General features: G+C 40.5%; 2 long non-coding RNA genes across 4 annotated transcripts in view; one reads left to right on the forward strand and one right to left on the reverse strand.

Annotated features, from left to right (window-relative positions):
* LOC120374821 overlaps window positions 1-16,005 on the forward strand; it is an 85,875-nt gene that overhangs the window by 17,251 nt on the left and 52,619 nt on the right. The gene's annotated exons all lie outside the window — the stretch shown is intronic.
* LOC120374822 lies at window positions 568-6,520 on the reverse strand. The gene is made up of 4 exons (XR_005586260.1): window positions 6,392-6,520; window positions 2,499-2,619; window positions 1,959-2,077; window positions 568-623 (listed from the first exon to the last, which is right to left on the reverse strand). It is a non-coding gene; the product is annotated as an uncharacterized LOC120374822 (long non-coding RNA).

Consider the following 16,005-nt stretch of genomic DNA (forward strand, 5'->3'; position numbering starts at 1 on the left):
AGCATAACCGTCTGCAGGTTTGTGGGACCTTTTACCAGTGAAAGACCCTTACAGAGTAGTAACCTTATGTGATGCTCTGTACCTTGGGGGAACACCCAGCACCCCCATGTTCATCCTTGTAAAATGATTGTGTGGTATCCAATGCAAAGTTTGTCATGTCGGATGTCTTTGGAAAGTTCATGATGTACTGAGCATTGTTGTTATAGTGATGTTATAGTAAGGTTATACGTTATAATTTCATGTATATAGTTATGAGGCTGAAAATGTATCCTCATGGCTTAAAACAAGCCTAGACACAAACTCTCCAGAAGCAGAGGGGCAGTTCACACCTCATCAGGACATGTATGGGACAAACCCAGCCCAGCCTCAGAGGAACAAAGGGTGCTACCCTAGGCAGCAACAAAAGAATCTGTTAGACTCTCGAGGGAATCACCCCCCTTCCTTTGGTCAATTTGGAACTGCGATGAAGTAATGCTCACCTTACTCGGGGAGCCAAGAGGGCAGAAAGGACATGCTCTTTCTTCTTCTACAGATATCACCACCAAGCGACTGAAGCACTGATCAAAGGGAAGAGCCTGGCTGAAGAGCAACCTGCCAGCCTGTGGTGAGAAGCATCTAAGTTTCTAAGGGCATTAAAAGTGTTAAGATCAGCTTAGAATGTGATTTGCTTTTATTTCATTTGACCAAATCGACTTGTTATGCTTTGACTTATAATCACTTAAAATCTATCTTTATAGTTAATCTGTTTGTTTATTCTACCTGAAGCAGTGAGTTTGGTTTGAAGTATGTCAGAGACTCCCCTTGGGAGAATGAGCTGGGTACGTATCAATGTCTTTGTTAAATTGACGAACTCGTATAAGCTTGCGGCATCCAGCGGGAATAACTGGACATTGCAAGATGGAGGTTCCTAGGGTTGTGTCTGGGACTGGAGATATTGGCTAGTGTCATTGGGTTGCTCAAGCCAAGGAGCAGCTTACATGCCAGAGGCTGTGCGTGAACAGCCCAGGAGTGGGGGTTACAGCAGAGCAGGGTAAGGTTGGCTCCTAGAGTCAAGAATTGGAGTGACCTAGCAGATCACTGGTCCAGATAACACCAGAGGGGAATATCACACCTTAACCTCTGTTTATTAATAGTTATCAAAGCAGAATACACATGCTAAGCATACAATGCTCACCGCTCCCAATGAGACAGACAAACTTTTCTTGGATGGCCATTAGAAGTTAGATTGTCTGAGGCTCTAGCATCTGCACAGTATGGTCAGCAGGGTGTTGAGGTTTGGCCACTCTGACCTCGGGCTCTGTCCTGGAGTTAGGTTCCAAAGAACTTCCTTTTGGACCCCAGTTTATATAGTTAAACTTGAGTCCTGCTTAGCTGTACCATAACCAATCATTTAAAACTAAAGTAAACTAAAGTAAAACAGTATTTTTCACCAATCTTAGCCCATGAGGAAACAATTCTTTAACCAATTGCCCCCCCCACCACCACCACCTTAGTTGATTTAAATCTTGTGAAATTAGTTATGCAAGAGAGAGAAACAATTGAAGAATCAAACAGAGACTATAGAGCTAAACAATAGAGAAGCAGGGACCATAAAGGCAAAACAATAAAGAAGTAGAGATTTCACAATCACAACTATTGATAAGTGGCCAATACTCAAACCACTGAGCTACCCTAAGTGGTTTCTCGCCAGACAGAATGCTATCAAACAAAGTTTTCTTCAAACATCTTAAGATCTGTTTCTTTATCTGGTGGGACAGGAGTGCCTTCTTAGCAGCCTGATATTACATTGTTTAGATGAAATGTAGATGAAACATTAGGATGTGACTCTCTGCAACTTAGCTCATGACTGTTTCTCACTCTGGCTAGACATCCCTGCTAGAAGTCCCCAAATGGTCTATTTTACTCTAGCTATTGATTTACTTACTGAAATTGAGATCATTAGCAAAAGTGATGCTTACTGTTTTATCACTCAAGAAGTGTTAGACTTCGAGGTACAGTTTACATGATTTTTTTGTTTCACCGGCAGCAGAAGTTCCCTTTAACAATCTGATAAATATCTGTGTATGTCTCTCTGTATCTGGAATTAAAACATAAGTGTTTAGACAAAGACAACTGAAAGTAAAATGTATCACTCTTCTTCCCCCATCCTCCCCATCAAGAAATCTCACAGCTATTGTGAAGAGAGTCTGCAGAAATTCTGCACATTTTATGGGAAATCCCTGTAGATTTCTGTTCTTGCAGCAGAGAAGGAAGAAATTATTGTATGCCATTATACCATGTAGAGTTGGGAATGCATCTTGCAAGCATAATGGTGGCTGTGATACAGCTGATTCTTTTGTGATTGATACCTTTATGAATGAATCAAGAATGTGCTAATTTTTCTCCAGCCCAAAAAAGCAAGATTCCCTGAAAAATAGGGAAAAGATACAGAAAGTGCATAAGAATCTGTGGCTGTTAATAAGAGTGTAGCCCATATATAACATGAAAATACAACTCACAGAGAGAGCACTTTGCAGTCCTCTGACAGACAATGACAGGACTAGGTATATATCCTCTACAAAGTACATTCTTTAGAGTCCATCATCAATTGTGCTTTTGCTCTGAGAATTCATCCACCAGCTGAAAAGGCACAACAATAACTGGTCAAGGACAGTGTGTACAATGCCTTTTCACATAGAGCCAAGGCAATCAAAAGATTTCACACATATTTGTACTGCTTGAGAAACATCCTTAATGTATGGGGACACAGACAGGGTAAGAGCAGGAAAGAAAATATCTTGCTCCTGGTTATAGTCAGCCAGTGGATAGTAGCAGATTGACACAGCTGAGTACATGCAGTGCAGTTGTAACCATGTCGGTTCCAGGATATTACAGATACAAGGTGTGTGAGGTATTATCTTTTATTGGACCGACTTCTGTTAGTGAGAAAGACAAGCTTGTGAGCTGCACAGAGCTCTTCTTCAGATCTGGGAAAGGTGCTGGTGGAAATAATTGTTTAGCATAAGTAGTTAGCACATATTATAAGGGACCATGCAAGGTAGAGTGTCCAGTTAACACCGCTGCAGTCATCATAGGATAAAAAGAGAGGGTTAGTGGATTACAGATTGTTGTAATAAACCATAAATCCAGTGTCTCTAGTCAGTCCAGAGCTTAAATTCATAACTCTGCTAGACACTAAAAAATCACAAACTGAAGCAACAAGTCTACACCCCCTTTCCTTTCAATCCCCTACTGCTAGGTTTTCTTCCTTTTAAGTCCCACACCATGCCCAGATGTGGCAGGGAAGGGCAGGGCTAATGGAATGGGGCTGGCCATCCCCAGGCAGCCTCCCGACTCCCAGGCCTTACATGGGCAAGCTGCCCTGTAAGTCTAAGACAGGGGACAGGAGGGGGAAAAACCAACCTGGTGTCTTGAGATAGAGTGACTCAACCTCTACTGCTACTGCCATGGCTAACTTTAATACCTGATACAGCTCCTACTTATGCTTGTGGGTCTATAGTGGTGCATATGGCAGACATTTCCTTTAACCACTCTTGGCACATTCCAGGGTGCAATCCAGATCAGTGAGAGGTTGTGTCACAGCCTTCTCTATAACCCTAGGGGTGCCGCACAACAGCAAAGCTATGCCAATGTCACATTCAGGGCTGTAGCTGTACACAGACACTCAAGGTGTGACCTGCATTCTGGTAGGCTGTTTGTGAGTGGCCCAGGTTGGGAGCTACAATAGCAAAGCATTGTGAGGCACTTGAGGTTGCAGGGCAGGTAGTGGCAAAACCCCTCACTTGTCTGGATTGCACCCCAGAATGTGACACACTCCCATTACAATATCATGTAGAGTTTCCCTGAGTGACCTCATCCCCTGTTCTACTAAGAATCACAGTTGTTTTGCTGGGTATAAGGCTTTTGGGAGCACAGGCAGTGGGGACAGAGGCAGCATTTAGCCTGAAACCTATTTTTTCCATTCTATCTGAGGCTTCAGCACTGCATCATCTCACTTTCAGAAGAATGTGTTCACAGACATAAGGGCTGGAAACCTAATATTCTTTTCTTTAAATGGAAGTATAGATTGAGCAACTGATTGGGTAACCTGAGAATTGTTGGTAAAATGCAGCATCGTATACAGGATTAATAACTCTCTAATCCTTTCAATCATCTGGCTCATAACCTTAGTGTCATAGCTGAGTTCTCTTTCATTTTCCCCACACATCCAGATTGTTGTTAAATGTCAGTGGTTCTTTCTAATATCTCAAAAATTTGCTTCTTCCTCCCCATCCTTCTTGTCAGGACTGAGCCAATGGAGTTTGGACTCATCTCTATTCTGTTTGCCTCTGAAATCTTTTGTCTATATATTGATATCGCTGGTATCACTGGGCATGCTCAGATCTGACAATATTAAATTATGATTGTCAGCTTGCATCAGTAAATAGCCATTTTTAATGAACTAGAATTGAAAAGCAAAAGCAGATTGGAAAGGACAATCCCAAAAGCAACATGCCGGAGTCTGATTGAAAAATTGCAATGTAAATTCTATCAAACTAGAAAACTACATAACAAGAAGTGAGCTCAAATCCTGACTTGTGGCCAAGCTGGGGTCGATGCAGATCAAGAAGGTTGTAAAGCTGTTGTCTCCAGTGCAAATCAGATGAGACATACAGTTTCTCTACTATTCATCAGCTATCTGTGGCCCCAAGAAGCTGGAGATTCGGGAATGTGCAGATACCCCAACCACAGCCTTTCCCCCCCACACCATGTTCCTGCACTGGGGGATCAAGAAGAGGAGTAGCATAGAAACTGCTCTGGAACCTCCATGGCATCCAAAGATCCCCCACGTAGGTTAATCCTCAGATGACTGGTTATCTTTAGGGCTACTTTGTGCCACCAATATGGACAGGAGGATCAGGCCCAGAGTGCCAAACGAAGTAGGCGTAGCTTGTATATTCCCGCTGGCTGGGGAAGCACATCCCAAGTTTCAGAGGTCTGTTACTGAGTGTCTAGGGAGATTGAAGTGTTCTCCTACTGGTTTTTGAATGTTACAATTCTTGATGTCTGATTTGTGTACATTTATTCTTTTGCACAGAGACTGTCCGGTTTGGCCAATTTACTCACCAGCAACTACACGCCACACAACAGAAACACTAACCCAGGAACCAATCCCTGCAACAAACCCCATTGCCAACTCTGTCTGAATATCTATTCAAGGAACACCATCATAGGACCTAACCACATCAGACACACCATCAGGGGCTCATTCATCTGCACATCTACCAATGTGATATATGCCATCATGTGCCAGCAATGCCCCTCTGCCATATACATTGGCCAAACCTGGACACTCAATAACAGACTTAAAAGTAGCCATTCTTCAAAAACCAAACAAACAAACAAACAAAAACCGTCAAAAACAGACTTCAATGAGAAACTGCAGAGCTGGAATTAATTTGCAAACTTGACACCATCAAATTAGGCCTGAATAAAGACTGGGAGTGGCTGGGTCACTACAAAAAGTATTTTTCCCTCTGTTGATATTAACCCCTTCTTGTCAACTGTTGGGAATGGGCCACATCCACCCTGACTGAATTGGCCTCATTAGCACTGACCTCCCCTCCCCCCCCACTTGGTAAGGCAACTCCTATCTTTTCATATGCTGTATATTTATACCTGCCTACTGTATTTTTCACTCAATGCATCTGATGAAGTGGGTTATAGCCCATGAAAGCTTTTGTAGTTTTAAAGTACAGTCTTATCAAAAGAGGGCCAAAGGCTTTGGAAAACCCACACACAAAGATTAACAGGGAAATCCTACTTTAACCATCTTAATGACAAGTTGAAAGACACCCCTCCTCACTGTAGCATTCCCCAAAGAACCACAGCAGAAGAAAATCCAATACCATGTTCAAATGCAACAGTCCATGATTAAACTTGGAGCATGACAGAAACTTGACATCTCAAACAAAACAGACTCTCTCTTCCTGAGTAGGAAAGCGAATTGACTGCCCTTGTGGGCAGTTCTCATTGTTTGTTATAATCCATATACATGCTCAGATACTATGGTGACAGATGCTTAAGAAATGCTGATAGATGGATAAAATCAATACATACATTATTAAATCAGGTTGCTGGATTAGTGGGTTAACAGTGAAAGGGTGATAAAAATAAATATTTGAATTATGAAAACAGATTAGGTAATGACAATTTTGTTTAAGTAGTTTTCATTATCAGAACCAAACTGTGACCTTGAGCCAAGCCCCTGGAACAGATAAAGGGAAATTGTGATGGTATCTGAAAAGTAATCATCCCTTTCCCTCCTTTTCTTTTGTTGTTATCTTTAAAAAGAGAGAAAGATGCACCAAACAAGTTCCAAGCCTACTGAATACCAAACAACGTGTCTCACCTTAGATTCAACAATTAGAACATTTTTGGTCTAATACCATAATGTATAGAGTCTCCAAAGCTGCCCCAGGCCCTCACCGATGGGGTACTCAGTGCAGGCCAGGAGGGGCTGCAAGAGCTGCTATTGTATGCTGCAGCCTTAGGGCTGCTCTAAATTATGCTGGCTGCGAATGATTCCATTGGCCAATACAGAGAGGCACAGAACAATCCCAGTGCAACCCGAGAATTGGAACTATGGCGTCTGAATTCTAATTCTGCTTTAAACAATAGCCTGTTAAAAACCCTAGTTGTACTTGTCAATATGTGATATTAAAATGTGTTTTGAAAGGCTTGATTCTGCAAGGTGCAGAACACCATGGCCCTGAGCCAGCAAAGCATGTGCTTAACTTTAAGTATGGGAGTAGTCCCATTGGCATGAATGGTTTTCTGAATCAGGGCCAAAGTGCTTGGCATCTTTCAAGACTGAGCCCTATGTGACTGTGATAGGTAGATTTCGCTAAGGATAACAGAGTGATCTAGAGTAATGCATACACTGCATTTCAAATGAAGATTTTTAATATTTTAATCAAATTTAAAAAGCACTTTTGAGGGAACACATTCCCTAGTGGTTTGAGGACAGGACTGGGAGTCAGATTCTCTTCAGTTCTAATTCTGACTCTGGCCCTGACTCACTGTCTAGTCTTAGGCAAGTATGTTTCTGTACGTCAGTTTCTCCATCTGCATAAACTTACCTCAAAGAGCCATTGTGAGGGTTCCTTGTATAACGTTGGTGAAGTATTCTGAAGCTGTAATTTGCTATGTACATTCTAAGAATAAGATCTACTGTAACGTTAGTATAGTATCAACTTTGATACAAATCCATGAACTACACAGCTGGTTACAATCCTTTAATCTTAGTCTCCACTATAAAGAATAATTATGAACTATGTGAAAAAATAGTTGACTACTTTAGAACATAGTTTTATAAAACCTTTATTCTTATACCCATTTTTATTGAAATGTCAGAATGTACCAAACCGTCTATTTTTACTTTAAGCTGGGCTGATTTATTGATGACTGTGCTTAATTTTTAAAACATTTTTCCTTGAGAAATTAGTCTTCTGACAACCCTTCTAATGTACACAGTCTGAGACTCAGCATTCAGTATAAGAGGCTTAGCATTAATGTTTAATTCTGCAGTCTCTACCCTAGCTGTGCAGAAACAGTTTGATAGTTTATGCACCGCTGTAATCAGTATCTAACAAGTATTCACATTCTCACTTGCATTGGTAGTGAGTTAGCATTCTTTCCTCCTCCATTTTCTCTTGATTTTTTTGCTGTTATGGTTCCTAACAGCTTTAACACTCTTATTTTTAAAAATAGTAGATTCAAGAATTTTGATAGCAGTATAAAGCATAATTGCCCTATGATTCCTGTTTGGAAGCCATGGGGACATAATTATGGACTGGATCCTGCAAGCATTTATAAGCATACCTAAATATTTACCACCGTGAGTGATCCCTTGGATATCAAGAAGACCACTCAGTTGTAGTGTTTATGACCATGGGTAGTTGTTATTGACAGGATCAGGCCTTGTGTCAGCACAGGAACACTTCTCACCACAACCAGAGGTGCTCTGTTATAGCTCCTGATACTTTTTTTTTTGGCGGGGGGAGAACAACTAAAAGGGCTTCTGGGTCTGGGATGTACAGGCTTGTTCTGCCAGAGGGATTAACATCATCTTCAGTGCTCTGGCTAGGAGAAATTTTCTTCTTCATTTTTCTTATCACTTGCATTTACTTATTAATAATAAGAAGAATAAATATATACTTCTCATAACCCCCTTATCTACACTCTCCCTTGCTATCTGCTACAATCCAGCAGCAGGCAATAGACTTGCTCTTTGCACACACCTTCCTTTCCCCTCCTCTATGTACATGGAGCTAACATGGTTCATGATTCAACAAAGAACTAGAGCATGTTAAGTACATGCTTATGTTCTGTTGAAGAAAAAGGGATGTAGGCACATGCTTAAAATTAAGCATGTACTTAGCTGCGTTGCTGAACAGGAACAGGATAACTCACATAGAATCATAGAAGATTAGGGTTGGACGTGACCTCAAAAGGCATCTAGTCCAACCCTCTGCTCAAAGCAGGACCAACACCAACTAAACATGTATAAGTATAAGCATGTGCTTAAGTGTTTTGCTGAAATAGGGCCATGTAGCCTAGATCTGATATGCACATGAAAGTCTAGCTGTATGCCAATTCCATACCTGCCCTTACTTCATACAGCAAAACTGTGGCAGCTATGCTATGTAGAGGGCTTTCTATGATCTTTACAGTTATGGTGAATTTCATCCCCTCTGTATACCCAATTGCAAAAAATAAAAATTCTATTGCTGTTTTTACTTCAATGTCTTGTCAACATCTTCAGAAGAAAGAGTTTTATTGGCAAAATGGAGAACTGACAATGTAACCTCTGCACATACCAGTTTAGGTGTTTAATACTTGAATATATGAAAAAAATGATTTTTTTCCAGAGTAGCTGTAAACAAGATGAACTCTTGCTCAAACCTGCCAAACTAAAACCAAGAAAATAAATGATCCAGGGAAAACAGAGGTGGAGTGATCATCAAGGCAGAGACAAAGAAAACATATCTACTACTGTAAAACAAGAAATTCCAGGGGGAGAAACCACTGTCCAATGCCTGCAACCATGTAACAATTGACCTTGAAGAGGGAAAATGACTGCCAGCTGGATACAACGATAACAATTCCAATACCCTACAGTTTTATATAATTTGAAGATAATGATTATGACTTTTCTTAAATTGTTTCTTACTTTATATAACATTTGCACAGTATTATCTCTTGGTTAAAAAAAATAAGGATATGTTTATAGTGCAGCTCGGAGCATACTTCCCAGACTTGCACTAGCTTCGCTTGAGCTAGCGCACTAAACCCAGCTGTTTGGATGTTGCAGCATGGGCAGAAGCTCAGGATAGCCACCCAAGCACAGACCCAAGGGGGACTCCTTGTGTGAATAGTTACATAGCAGGGAGACTAAGAGATTCCCAATTTGGCCCTTAGATTGTACAAACTCTTCAGGGCAGGCTCTGTCTCTTATTATGTAAAGACTAGATCCACAAAGTGTTTTATGTGCCTAACTGATACTTTAGGCCAAAATTTAGATCCTCAGAACCCTCCTTCCCTTGCCCTAATCTACCACCTAATCCTGTATGAGCCTAAATTCCCTGAGTCCCTATATTTTCACTGGTAAAGTCCTGTCAATTTCTGCTAGCAGGCATGCACAAAGCTGCCTAAATCCTCATGCCTGGCACCTAAAACTCAGTGTGATCCTCAAAGTAGACATTCTCATGCTTATCACACCCATGGGGTCTGATCCAGGAAGCATTCTCAGAATATGTCAACACTGCAAAGGAAAGACGGCAGTGCCAAATCTCAGAGCCCACGTCAATTGACTCAGGCTCACAGAGCTAAAAAATAGCAGTGTAGACACTGAGGCTCCGACTGGAGCCCAGCTCTGAAAGTGAGGGTTCCTAATCTCCAGCGCAAGCAGAAACATCTACACTGCAATTTTAGCTCTGAAGCCCAAGTCCTACATGCCTAAGTCAAATGAAATCAGCTCTTACCCAGGGTGCCACAGATTTTTCTTTGCAGTGCAGATTTACCCTCAGAGGACACCTAAGAGCATGTCTACTAGATTGCCAGCACAAAACCCAGTTATGGAAAAGGTAATGCTTCCACCTGTTATGCTTAATAGTCTAGTGGTTAGTGCACTTGGCTAGCCTTTGGGAGAGACAGATGCAAATCATCACTTTCCTTATGTGATTTATACATTTCTCTGAAAGGCCCAGGTTCCAGTCGCTGGTCTTATTCTTAGGAATATTCTTAGGTCCCTGAGTCTCATGCATTGTATAAGGAGCCTGGGCACCAACTCAGAGATGAGAATTCCAATAGGTGGCAGGGTACCTAATGTTAAGCATTGCAATGCTGAGCCTAAGTCCTCTTTGTGGATCTAGCCCTAAATATATGGTGCCTAGCACAATGATCCACATTCTTAGTTGGGGCCTCTAGGCAACATGTCCTATAAATGACAGTGTAGGCAAAGGCACCTCCTCCAGACAAGAGTTTTAGCTCTAGGATATCTAAATAGAGAGTGTTACAAGCAGTATACTAAGCTCTTAATATTTGTTCCAGTGAAGGCACAGTGTGTTTTGCCATTGATTTCAATGGGATTAGTATTTGTCCCTAAAAGCAAAGACATATCCCAAACTAAAGAGAAAAATAAAGAGTTAAATACAGATTTGGAAATTTTTTTTTTTGACAAATGACAATCATTCAAGCTATCAATCATCTAGAGAGGGGGAATCAGCAGGCAATCTAATTCAAGGAATGAGGCTGTAATGCATGATGTAGGTCTATCAGTTAATTTAAATAATGAGTCACCTGGTAGGCAATCACATCTAGGTCAGGACATTTAGCAGACTGAATATAATGAGTCTAACAGCAATAGAGCTAACAAAACAATCCAGATAATAATGGCAGCACAGAATGACAGTCCTAACGCAATCAGACAGCGTGCACAAACTGTAAATAGACAGAGCAAAGAGAATGAACTTGCATGTGAAAGCAAAACATATTCTCCAATGAAGCTATTATAGAAGAATTATGTTTGTTTAAAAGGAAGCACACCGACAATCAGAGTGGTAACATACAATATTTATGTGTTCTTGCTGAATCTACAATATCTGTTTTAAAAACTCTGGACATTTTTTTTTGCATGTAAAGCAAATATGATGAAATTTGATTTTTGTTGACTTTACAAATCAGCCAGAACAATCAAACTTTTCCCACTCCCTTCTCATGATTTTTGATTGCATTGCATTGATCAATAATCATGATTTTAAAAACTGCTTTTTTGAGAGAGAGAGCGAGAGGAATAAAAAATTGTTTTGGCAAAAGAAAGCAAATGTTCAAATTAGGCTCCCTCTGGGGACAGTTCAGTGTCAGTGTGTGGAGTGGGGATGGAAGGCTGAAGGAGACATTAAGAACACAGTGGATGTGCCGAGTCACTGCAGGTGTGGATTTATCAGGCCACATCTTGTACAAATTTCAGCAGTATATGAGTGTCCCAGAGCTGCCCTGCATGCTTTCTAAGCCCTGGTTCTGCAAATGGATCCACTTGAGGAGACCTTTCTGCCCATGAAGAGCCCTGATTGGGGCCCAAGTTTGAGCCCTGGCTTGCAGGAGGAAGGGAATGTGTGGGTACAGAGTAGCAGTGACCAGCAGGCCTCCTTCTGCCTAGATCTGGCTCCCAAACTCCAGAACGCAGCAGCCATTTTAAGCAAGTTCAGCTACTCCAGATGGGGAATAGGATTTCCATCTTCTGAGGTGCTTATCTTTGTATTCCACACAGGCACAACTCCTCCCATTTCTGGCTGGTGCAAGATTTTGCCTTCTGCTCTTTGATCTCAATCTAGTCCACACACTCAGCTGTGCTCACTATCATAAGGCTGGCACCTACTTCCAAGGAGATGGAGCATCAAAAATAATGAGCCAGATTGTCAGCTGGTGTACATGGGCATAGCATCACTGACTTCAGTGAAGGTGTATTCATTTGCTCTAGCTGACAACCCAGCCCAATATACTTAAAAATGTGCTGAAAATAAATCAAAATCACCTCTTTGTTCTTGGAAATGAAATTGTCTAAATATATTAGCAAAATGTGGAATAGCAACAAGGCTTTTATTTGTTGACTCTCATCCTATAATCCATCTACCATATGATGCCCTAGGCAATCGGCTAGTTCTGCTAATTTGCCACTAATTCTAGTCTGTTTACTTTGTTCCACTTTAGTTTATTTTTTTCAGTTTCCCTAACTAATTTATGACTAATAAATAAATATTCTTCAGTAGTACTTCTATGTACTTCAAAGTGAGTGGTGGCATTTTATTCACAATTGCAGATGGCAGGTGGGAGTTGCAGCCCAGCTTTACAAAATGCTGTTTCTATTTATTAATTGTGGTTTCGTGTCTAAAGCTCCTGGTGCTGAATACAGCAGTGGACCTGTCCCTGCAAACATTTAAGAACGAGTAGTACTAGGTGTGGCAGTGGTGCTTCTATCACTTGTCAGTCATTCTTTTGCCCCTGCAAAAGTTATGGGAGTTATGGTGACATCTTAAGCCAGGGTATGCTTTTCACAGCAAACAATAAGGGCCTGATTCACTTTTCACTTACATCAGTGTAAATCTTGTTGAGTATGGTGTTCAGATACCATGGCGATGTGGGCCAGACAAGTACCTACATGTATAAACTTCAATGGAGATATATTGGTATAAAACTTGTGAATAAAAGGAGTCAAACCCAACGTTTTATAAATATGCAATAACTTCTGCTCACAAGACAGACAATCATGAGTTTACAGAGTTAGGCTAATTCATTTTAAATTCTATTTATTTCTGTTTTCACTGCATTATCACAAAAATCAGTGACAATAATAAACAAACACACAAACTCCTCAAAGAGTAATACAAAATGTAAGACGATAAAGACTCCTAGACATAGTGCTTCATCTCATCCATTCCATTGCCATTGTAGGTTTGCTCATTACATTATGTTCACAAATGTTTTTCGTCTAGGTCAGTTTTATGGTAATGAGCTTTTTATTCTGTATGTACCCAAAACTCCTAGTGAATGAATGGAGAATTTTGATTATGTAAAGAAATAAAGGATCGGTTATGTGCAGTCGGTTTGTAAGGTGCTCTGGGACCCATTTGGGTGACAAGAACTTTTAAAATGGAAGATCATTATTATAAGACTAGTCTAAACATTTAAGAATAGACCAGAAGGAACAAACCTGCATGGGAGTGGGAAGGAAATGATGACCTGATATTTCTTTTCCATCTTTAATTTGTATGATTCTTGTCCACAAGCACTGGAGATAATCACAGCTGTATAGTTTTTCATAACTTGGTAATTGTACTTTCAGCTTGTATGGAATACAAGCATTTGGCTGGCCGGTCTGCTGAAATGATAAGCCTTGAAATGATGATTTTCTACTTTTTAGTTAGATTTTACAGTTTATAGATGATTGAAATAGTAATGCCACATGTAATTCTCTTTCTAGACAAGCCTAGTTAAAATGTTCATGCAAAAGTAATAAGTGCAATATTTTCTCTAATCAGGTCCCCTCGGAATGAAACCATGGAAAAAATGTTCTTGTCAGTTCATTCTGATTACCTGTGTGTCTCGTTAGTCTAAACCCTATCTGACAGCCACACAGTCATAACTGCCTTTCAATGAGTATTACCACGGAGTCTTTTAAAAATAATTTTATTTCAATTTCTGGCCAGTTCTAGCTTAACCAGCACATATAATTGCCTAATAAGCTGTTCATAAGAAGAACATAATTTCAAAGTGAAATGTTGAACCCATCTATTCTTTGTCCGTAATAGAAATTAGAGATGTCTTTTAAGTTCTGTACTGCAAGTTGCTCTGCAGCTGAAGAATCAGCCACCTGGAAACTTGTTAGAATGCCAATTAAACTTTCATATTGACTCACCATTTAAAAAGAATCATACTATTGTGAACATAAAATAACTAGTGAGCTTAAAATACAAAATATGTTAGCAGTCTGAGAACTATATGTGGGCTCAAGAGGTTTGAAAATTGTCTTTGGACAGGGAAAATCTTACGTGCCCTTAGACATTAAAGGGTCTTGCCAGTTAGAATTAGATCTGTGTGAATAGTTCATAGATTTAGAGAGGTTAAGACCAGAAGTGAACATTGGGTCATCTAATCTGACCTCCTATATAATATAGGCCATAGAGTTTCATCCAGTTACTCCTCTACTGAGCCCAATAACTTGTGTTTCACCAAAGCCAAGCTTCTAGAAAGGCACCTAATCTTGTTTTGAAGACTTCGAAAAATAAGGAGTTGGCCACAGCCTTTGCACTCTCTCCCCTAACCTCCTTCCCCCCAATAAAGATGTTAAATTTTCCAGGTTTAGGGGCTTCATTATAAATTAAAAATTCAGACCAGGTTCATCAAAAGTGTTAGGCTTGTGAGGAAGGGATCCTTAGAAGCTAGTATGCTGAGCAGGGAGATGCCTAATCTAGCCAGGAGTGAAATGCAGAGGCCTAGCATCTGCCTCCGATCATGATTCTTGGGCCCGAACCCACTCTTGGTGTTAGGTGTCTAAGTCAGGTCAGCCCTTTCTTGCACAAAGCCAGGCTTTCTTTTATGTTGGTGTTATGCTGCTCCTCCACTTCTTGGCGGCCTTCATCCAAACCTCCTCTTGTGCAGTCTGAGAGGAATCAGATTTTAGGCATGCTTAGAGCACACACATGAGATTTGGTGCACTGGTGAAAAAGGCCTTCCCCTGCCTAGTTTGAGAATCCTACTTCAGAGCTGGCATCACTTCGGCTTATGCTAGAGCAGCTCATTAGCAGTGTCACGATGTCAGGACTTAGGTGGTTTTGTGAATGCTGATTGTGGCAAGTTAGGCACTTACCAGGTTAGGTGGCTGCTGAATGGTGGTTTTCAGAATGTCCGTGGTGCATAAATGTTGGACATAGGTGCCTAAAGAGGCAGTTAGCTGTCTAAGTATCTTTGTGAATCTATGCTTACATGACACCTTGCATCTTTGGGTGCCAAAATACCTTTAAACATGTAAATGGTTAAAAGATAAGAAACAAAGGGTAAAAATAAATGGTCTGTTTTCAGAACACAGAGAGGTAAATAGTGGTGTCCCCCAGGGGTCTGTACTGGGCTCAGTCCTATTCAATATATTCATAAAGGGGTAAACAGTGAGGTGGAAAAATTTGCAGATGATACAAAACTACTCAAGATAGTTAAGTCCCAAGCAGACTGTGAAGAGCTACAACAGGATCTCTCAAAACTGAGTGACTGGGCAACAAAATGGCAGATGAAATTCAGTGTTGATAAATGCAAAGTAATACACATAATCCCAACTATGTATATATATAAAAGATGCGGTGCGAATTGGCTGTTACCACTTAAGAAAGAGATCTTGGAGTCATTGTGGATAGTTCTCTGAAAACATCCACTCAATATGCAGTGGCAGTCAAAAATGTGAACAGAATGTTTGGAATCATTACGAAACGGATACACAATAATCATATTGCCTCTATATAAATCCATGGTACACCCACATCTTGAATACTGTGTGCAGATGTGGTTGTCCCATCTCAAAAAATATATTGAGATATATTGGAATTGGAAAAGCTTCAGAAAAGGGCAACAAAAATGATTAGGGAATGGAATGGCTGCCATATGAGGAGAGATTTATAAGATTGGGACTTTTCAGCTTGGAAAAGAGACAGCTAAGTGAGGATATGATAGAGGTCTATAAAATCATGACTGGTGTGGAGAAAATAAATAAGCAAGTGTTATTTACTCCTTCTCATAACTCAAGAAGTAGGGGTTGCCAAATGAAATTAATAGGCAGCAGGTTTAAAACAAACAAAAGGAAGTATTTTTTCACACAATGCACAACCCGTGGAACTCCTTGCCCGAGGATGTCGCAAAGGCCATTACTATAACAGGGTTCAATAAAGAACTAAAGTTCATGGTGGATCGGTCTATCAA

This window comes from Mauremys reevesii, linkage group 11 (assembly GCF_016161935.1).
Source record: "Mauremys reevesii isolate NIE-2019 linkage group 11, ASM1616193v1, whole genome shotgun sequence".
Classification (NCBI taxonomy): domain Eukaryota; kingdom Metazoa; phylum Chordata; order Testudines; family Geoemydidae; genus Mauremys; species Mauremys reevesii.